Source organism: Lolium perenne, chromosome 7 (genome assembly GCF_019359855.2).
Source record: "Lolium perenne isolate Kyuss_39 chromosome 7, Kyuss_2.0, whole genome shotgun sequence".
Classification (NCBI taxonomy): domain Eukaryota; kingdom Viridiplantae; phylum Streptophyta; class Magnoliopsida; order Poales; family Poaceae; genus Lolium; species Lolium perenne.
In genome coordinates, this window is record NC_067250.2 from 171,332,450 (window position 1) to 171,341,457 (window position 9,008).

A 9,008-nucleotide genomic window follows, 5' to 3' on the forward strand; every position below is an offset into this window, starting at 1 on the left:
TATATAAGGGCAACAATAGTACTAAGATCTTTCATGAAATGTCTATGAAAACCGCTGAGCCCATGCAAGCTTGAAATTTGAGTAACAAGCTTAAAGTTGAGTAACATTCACATAAGTAGGTCAAATTTTAATAGCTTCAACTTTAGATTCATCGGTCTCTACCCCGTGCAAAAATAACATAGCCCAAGAACATAACCCTATCTTTGAAACATGTGCATTTTTTCATGTTACCAAAAAGCTTAGCATCACACCAAACTTGCAAGACTACAAGTAGCATATAGCATAAGGCAATGGAACATGGTTGAAGGAAATATGTAATTGTGTGGTGCCCCAAATTTTTGTCCATGGTTGAAGGCAACACAAACTCAAAAATGTCAATTAAGATGGAATTATCTGTAATAAGTGGTGTTCGGCCCTTCGTTCGGCGACGAATTCTTCTTCCAGACATCAATGGTGGTGTTGGAGGATTAAATTTCTTTAGGTATGGTCACTCAGATCTTGCTTCTCCAGATCAATCTTAGACTATTCTCATGTTTTCCGTGAGGAGGATTGTCCTACCATTATTGTCCTGACTGCTACGTCATCAATAATGGTGATTCGTACTCTTGGCTCCCAGCAACGTCGACCAGATGGTTTGGTTTCTTTTTCTAGAATACTATTATTAGTACCTTTGTCAATGTTGATTGATTACTTTCATGAATGCGTCGTGCACCTAGGCTTGTCATTGTAGGTCAAAATTGTAGGAGAACCTTAGTTGGTATTTACAGGTTTGTGATTCGACATCTATGTCATTTTTCTACGGCTGGCTTTAGAAAAGCACAAGATTATGTCTTCAAAGAAAGAAATATTTTGTAATCGTTAGAAACATGCCATGTATCTCTACCATATACTATTCACTGCTATAAATATATCGTGGTATTGTGTGGTGACCCTGCATACCACTGTATGTTGTAGTATGGTAGTAGTTGACATTACATGTGCGAAGTACCAATCCGCAAATATTACATCTCTCAGAGTAGTACAACAGAATATAGCTGGTCCATAACTCATTCTCATATTATTACAAACCATATATATACATCATTTCGGAGCTCCTCCTCGGTCCAAAGAGGTTTACTCCTGGGTTCGAGGTGAACCCAACTTAACTTACAATATAAAAGTCTTAGCGGGTTATAGATTTATTCTACTCGAGCAGCTAAGTACTATAGTGTTCGCACTGCTCGGTTACTACTACTACTCCGGTAGTCTAAGCTTGTTCTCCTTCGGGAACTTCCCCGGTTCCGTAGATGTGATAAGGTAGTCGACTCCTTCTACCCCTCCTGAGAGGTCTGGCTCCTCGTAGCAGATCCCATCTGCTCCATCTTGACCATCGTTGGCCTCCTCAAGGTGATTCAGGCAATCTAAGCAGGGGATTATAAGAGGTATGAGTACGAGCGTACTCAACAAGTTCATAATAGAGAAGAGGTGTTTAATGCACTAGCTACGGCACTAGACCAAAAAGTCTAATACCAATGCATGTTTTTATAACCATTTCTTCAAAAGGTTGCATTTATTCAGAAGAACTATGTCCTTCAGCCTTCACCGGTTTACTAGAACTTCATGGAGTTCCTTTTCGGCAGCGTTCGCGGTTCCATGTCCCGGAACAGGGAGTGACAGGTCACGGTTTGTTACACTCTGCAGAGATGTGTTGCTTTACCCATAAGAGATCTTAACCTTGGTGCCAACCGGGCAGCTTTCCCGTCCACACTTCCGTGGTGTGAGGCCTGGTATAAGGTCCTAGTCAATATTGCATTTCCCCGCGACCTTGCACACCCACCCTTTGTTGCAATTCCGACCTTGGGTCCTTGCCGGTCAGCGTATCCATTGGATACCATCCGATCTCGACTACTACCAGGTTCCACGACCTGATACCTTCACCGGTCGTTGCAACCCATCATAGACCGCATTACCGTGGGGAATTAGAATGGGATCCCCACCCACCGGTTGTTCTCACAAGACACAACTGCTACGATAAGTGCATCCATTGATGTACGAGAGGAGAAAACACACTTGACTACTCCGTCCCACTCCAGATCCTATGGTTAACACGAGTCTTACGGCACAAGAATCACTGGACGACATTTGTTGTTAATCCTAGATGGATATAAACCCTTGCAATGTAACCTCCACCCAACTCACGCCATGGTTCCATTGCCCACCACTTAGTCATATTCATAATTATGAAGATAGAAATTTTTACTTTTCATGCAAGAGTGATAAGTATAGTAATTTGCAAGTAATTTGGTAAAAATACTCAAATTGACATGAGCAAGCGATGAACTTGCCTTGCGACTGCAATGTAGTGCAGTTGGATGGTTTGGACTGACCTTGGTCCTCTGTTTCTGAATGATAGCATCATTGTCCGATAAGGGAAATGGTCAAAGAATCAAATATGCATGCTTTCAGCTTTTAGGTTTCCCCCTTCCCTGTGTTTTATTATTTCATGTCAGAGATGATTAATAAAAACAATTTTTTCTAAGACTACTCCTTAAGAGTAAAATACTACCTTGGAATTTTGCCAAGGTGTTTTTAAGTCCAAAAGAATTTTTGGACTTATTTTATCATTAAAAATATGGAATTTATTTTATTTTTTATTATTAAATCTTTATTCTTTGCATTCAATTCTGGCTCAATTTTTATTTGTCTCAAAAATTCCATATCATATTTTATTATGATAGAGAATTTTATTCTAAGTGATTTACATATTTTTCTTCATTTTATATAGCTATATTTAATTTATAAAATTCTGGGAAAGTTTTAATTAAATGGCCATTTTGGAAATGACCAAAATGCCCCTCGGGCGCACCTGTTAGGCAGCCCGAGCTGGTTAGGTTGGACCAGCCCGTTGGGCCCGGTCCAACCGATCCAGACGCGCTCGATGCCTCCCCTTCGTCCTAACCCTAACTCTCCCGCACTCTCTGGCGACTCGCGGTCGCCGTCGCCGCTTTGTTCCGGCCACCTCCGGCCATCTCCGGCGACGAGATTGGTTACAGACGAACCGCCTCTCGATGGCGCACCTGGTGGTCCGCGTCGATCTGCGATTCGCGGTCGCCTCTGCTCGCCCCCAACCCCTCTTCAACTCGGGTCGCACGGATCCCCGGCGATTCGTCGTTCGACGGCGCCCCTGGTCGTTGTGGTGCTGACGTGCCCTCGCCGTGGTGGTGCTGGAGACGTGTGCTCGGCGACGCCTGGTTTGGCCGCGGCTTGGTGCTGCCGTGGCCGGGCTGTGCTGTCACGGGAACGCCGTGGTGCTCTGATCCAAGTACGCCTCCTCTTCTTCTCCTCCTCGCCTAGCTCATGCTACGGCCGCTCCTCCCCTTGGAGATGCTGCCATGTTGTGCTGCTACTGCTGCTACTGGGCGATGCTGGCTGTTGTTGATGTGCTCTCTGCTGCTGCTGCTATGGGGTGCTAGCTGCTGTTGCGGCTCTATTTGCCATGACCTAGCTCTATTACCATGCATATGTGTTGCTCTTATCTCTCTAGCCTATGCTTGTGCTCTTGCCATTAGTGCTGTTGTAGCTCTTGTGTAACTGCTCATGAGCATGTTGTGATGCTCATGGCCTGCCATGTTGCTCTAGCTACTGCTGCTGCTGCTAGACTATCATGTGTATTCATATTCTTTGCCCCTAGCTTGATTACTGTGAGTAATCCTTGCTTAATGCAAGAGCCAGTGCCTATGGTGTGTTGCTCATTGAGCTATAATTAGTGGTAATGCTCTACTGAGCTTGGTTGTTGGCTAGATAGCTCCATCCCTTGATGGTGTGCTTATGGATACAATTTTATATCATCTATTTGATTATCTGTGATGCAATTTTTAATGAATTGTGGCTATTTAATTTATGTGGTCTATGAATTGGTGCTAGGCTTGGTTCTAGCATGCACTTGCATGCTCTGGCAAGCCCTGATGATCATATGAGCATCAGTTGCTTGATGGTTGATACGTCTCAAACGTATCTATAATTTCTTATGTTCCATGCTAGTTTTATGACAATACTCACATGTTTTATATACACTTTATATCATTTTGATGCATTTTCCGGCACTAAACTATTAACAAGATGCCGAAGCATCAGTTCCTGTTTTCTGCTGTTTTTGGTTTCAGAAATCCTACACAGGAAATATTCTCGGAATTGGACGAAACAAAAGCCCACGGTCTTATTTTCCACGGAGCCTTCCAGAAGTCCGAAGAGGAGACGAAGAGGGGTGACGAGGCGGCCACACCCTAGGGGGGCGCGGCCCCACCCCTGGCTGCGCCGCCCTATGGGGTGGGCCCCTCGAGCGTCCCCCGACTCTGCCCCTTCGCCCATATATTCTCTCCATCGCGAAAACCCTAGTACCGAGAGCCACGATACGAGAAAAGTTACTGTGACGCCGCCGCCGCCAATTCCATCTCGGGGGATTCAGGAGATCGCCTCCGGCACCCTGCCGGAGAGGGGAATCATCACCGGAGGGCTCTACATCACCATGCCCGCCTCCGGACTGATGCGTGAGTAGTTCATCCTTGGACTATGGGTCCATAGCAGTAGCTAGATGGTTGTCTTCTCCTCTTGTGCTATCATGTTTAGATCTTGTGAGCTGCCTATCATGATCAAGATCATCTATTTGTAATGCTACATGTTGTGTTTGTTGGGATCCGATGAATATGGAATACTATGTCAAGTTGATTATTGATCTATCATATATGTGTTGTTTATGATCTTGCATGCTCTCCGTTGCTAGTAGAGGCTCTGGCCAAGTTGATACTTGTAACTCCAAGAGGGAGTATTTATGCTCGATAGTGGGTTCATGCCTCCATTGAATCTGGGACAGTGACAGAAAGTTCTAAGGTTATGGATGTGCTGTTGCCACTAGGGATAAAACAACAATGCTTTGTCTAAGGATATTTGTATTATTTACATTACGCACAATACTTAATGCAATTGTCTGTTGTTTGCAACTTAATACGTACTGGAAGGGGTGCGGATGCTAACCCGAAGGTGGACTTTTTAGGCATAGATGCATGCTAGATAGCGGTCTATGTTCTTTGTCGTAATGCCCTAAGTAAATCTCATATTAGTCATCATGATATGTATGTGCATTGTTATGCCCTCTGTATTTGTCAATTGCCCAACTGTAATTTGTTCACCCAACATGCTATTTATCTTATTGGAGAGACACCACTAGTGAACCGTGGACCCCGGTCCATTCTTTTACATCTGAAATACAATCTACTGCAATCATTGTTCTCTACTGTTCTTTGCAAACAAACATCATTCTCCACACCATACGTTTAATCCTTTGTTTACAACAAGCCGGTGAGATTGACAACCTCACTGTTAAGTTGGGGCAAAGTATTTTGATTGTGTTGTACAGGTTCCACGTTGGCGCCGGAATCCCTGGTATTGCGCCGCACTACACTCCTTCACCAACAACCTTCACGTGGCCTTCATCTCCTACTGGTTCGATAACCTTGGTTTCTTTCTAAGGGAAAACTTGCTGCTGTGCGCATCACACCTTCCTCTTGGGGTTCCCAACGGACGTGTGCATCACGCGCCATCAAGACTGTTTTCTGGCACCGTTGCCGGGGAGATCAAGACACGCTGCAAGGGGAGTCTCTCACATCCAATCTCTTTACTTTGTTTATTGTCTTGCTTTACTTTATTTTATTTTCTGTCTTGTTTGCTTTCTTTATATCAAAAACACAAAAAAATTAGCTACTTGCATTTACTTTACTTAATTTAGTTTGCTTTACTTATTTTTACTACTGTTAAAATGAATACTCCTGAGAACACTAAGTTGTGTGACTTCACTAGCACAAATAATAATGATTTCATATGCACACCTATTGCTCCACCTGCTACTACAGCAGAATTTTATGAAATTAAACCTGCTTTACTAAATCTTGTTATGAGAGAGCAATTTTCTGGTGTTAGTACTGATGATGCTGCTGCCCATCTTAATAATTTTGTTGAACTTTGTGAAATGCAAAAGTATAAGGATGTAGATGGGGACATTATAAAACTAAAATTGTTTCCTTTCTCCTTAAGAGGAAGAGCTAAAGATTGGTTGCTATCTTTGCCTAAGAATAGTATTGATTCATGGACTAAATATAAATATGCTTTCATTGGTAGATATTATCCTCCTGCTAAAATTATATCTTTGAGAAGTAGCATAATGAATTTTAAGCAATTGGATAATGAATATGTTGCCCAAGCATGGGAAAGAATGAAATCTTTGGTAAAGAATTGCCCTACCCATGGACTAACTACTTGGATGATCATCCAAACCTTTTATGCAGGATTAAATTTTTCTTCGAGGAACCTATTGGATTAAGCTGCTGGAGGTACTTTTATGTCCATCACTTTGGGTGCCGCAACAAAGCTTCTTGATGATATGATCATCAACTACTCTGAATGGCACACTGAAAGGACTCCACAAGGTAACAAGGTAAATTCTGTTGAAGAAACCTCCTTCTTGAGTGATAAGATTGATGTTATTATGTCTATGCTTGTTAATGGTAGATCTAATGTTGATCCTAATAATGTTGCTTTAGCTTCATTGGTTGCTCAAGAAGAGCATGTTGATGTGAACTTCATTAAAAATAATAATTTCAACAACAATGCTTATAGGAATAATTTTGGTAACAACTATAGGCCATACCCTTCTAATAATGGTAATGGTTATGGTAATTCCTATGGTAATTATTACAACAATAGTAGGAGTGTACCGTCTGGTCTTGAAGTCATGCTTAAATAATTTATTAGTACACAAACTGCTTTTAACAAATCTGTTGAGGAAAAGCTTGGTAAAATTGATGTTCTTGCTTCTAAGGTTGATAGTCTTGCTGCTGATGTTGATCTTTCAAAACTGAAAGTTATGCCTAATGAAACTAAAGATATTAAGTCATTTGCTATAGCAAACGCTATACAAGTTCGAATTAATGACAATATTAGAATGATGGCTGAATTGCATGCTAGGTGGGAAAGAGAAGAAAAACTTGCTAAAGAAAATAATGTAGTTAAAGTTTGGACAATTACCACCACTAGTAATGTTAATGCTTCACATGTTGCTAAACCTCCTACAATCAATGGTAAAATAATTGGTGTTGGCAATGTTTCTACTCCTAATACAAAGCGTGCAAAATTGCCTGAAACTGCTGAAACTATTTGTGATAAAAGTGCTGAAATTTTTCAGAATATTGGGGACAATGATCCCATTGCTTTAGATCATAATGGTTTAGATTTTGATAATTTTCATATCTCTGAAGTTATTAAGTTCTTGCAAACACTTGCTATAAGTCCTAATGCTAGTGCTACAAACTTGGCCTTTACAAAACATATTACAAATGCTCTCATAAAAGCTACAGAAGAGAAATTAAAACTTGAAACTTCTATTCCTAGGAAGTTGGAAGATGGTTGGGAGCCTATCATTAAAATGAAGGTCAATGATTTTGATTGTAATGCTGATGAGATCTAAGATCCCGGGAGTGGCCCGATCTCGCGATTTGACCCCGAAAACCAAGGGAAGAGGTGGGAGAACGCGAGGAACACGAAGAACACGAAGAACGCCGAGACTCACGCACGCACGCCAACCCGATACACCCGATACTTACCCCCGTGGCTCGATGGACCACGCCAATAGAATCTCCGAGGAAGAGGCACGCGGCAGAATTCCCGGAGAGAGATTGGGGTTGGAGAAGAAGAGCTTGATGAGGGAGAGAGAGTAGCTTGTACTAGAATCTCACTCAACAAGATCCAAATCAACAACCAAGGTGCCTTGATTACAGAGGGATTATAACCCTAGGGAGACTAAGCTCAAAGGTAGGTTTGAGTTCAAAACAAGTCTAAGAGGTAAAGGAGGGGTCCAGGCTACTTATACAGGCATACATGGCCAGCAAGGGCGAACAGGTACGCGAATGGATAACTTAGACAGTTTGGTGGGTCATTCCCGTCAGACCCGGTTTGGATCCGGTCTAACCGGGCCTATGACCGGGTGGTCCGGTCCTGGGTCCGGTCGACCGGGCGCCAACCAGGAATCTGCGAGGTTTCCGGTCTTCGTTCGGTACGATGGAGCTACGTCCGGTTGGGCGCCCGGTTGACCGGGCCTGGGACCGGAGCATCCGGTTGTGGGGCCGGTCTGACCGGGTCCTGGGCCGGCCAGCGTCCTTCTCTTCCTTGGAGCGCTTCGAGCGACGTCGGCTTCGGCTTCGTGATCATCTCCATGTCCAGCTGCTTCTCTCCCTCCCTTGACCTTGGCGTCTCCTCCTCTCCGGGGTCTTGATGCGCCTAGTACCTAATGACACATAGCACGTCGGAATGAGGTAGCAATCCATCCAAAAGGGTACCGAGATCAAGGGTGTCGGGGGGAAGACCCCGGGTAGGGCAATGGGCACGGAGCAGCCGGCTGACCACTAGCCGGCTCGCGGCAAAGGCCGGCTGAGGAGCAGCCGGCTGGAGCCGTGGCCGGCTGGTCCGGAAGCCGGCTGGCTCTAGGTCCTAGTCGGCTTGGCTACGGCTGTCAGCGCTGTAGCTGGGCCGGCTTCTACAAGCCATATCCGACTGGGGGTTTGCACCTCAGACCGACTCGAGGCTGGCGAGTCTTGCACTAGAAGGAACCGGGTTGGTGATCCGGGTTCCCAAAGTCCACGCTGACTTCATCTTCCGTAAAGCGCGGGGCACTGTGGAGCAATAGTGCCACGCGCCGGACAGGCCATCATGGCTTACGTCGACCCGTACTGGCTATAGTGGCTGACGGCGACAGGGACGCTTCCTCTCCATACCGCTGACTTCGGCAGCCGGATGGGACAGGCCATGAGGCCTCAACGGCTCCTGACGTCATTACCTCGGGAAGGAGCAGAAGCCGGAGCCGGCCAAGCCGACCAGTAGACTATAGGGTCTTATATGTAAAGTGCCGGTGCCTATATAAGCCGCACTACCCCCTCTCGTGCAGGGGATCGATCATTCTCACTTCACTTCCACCCGTAGCGCTG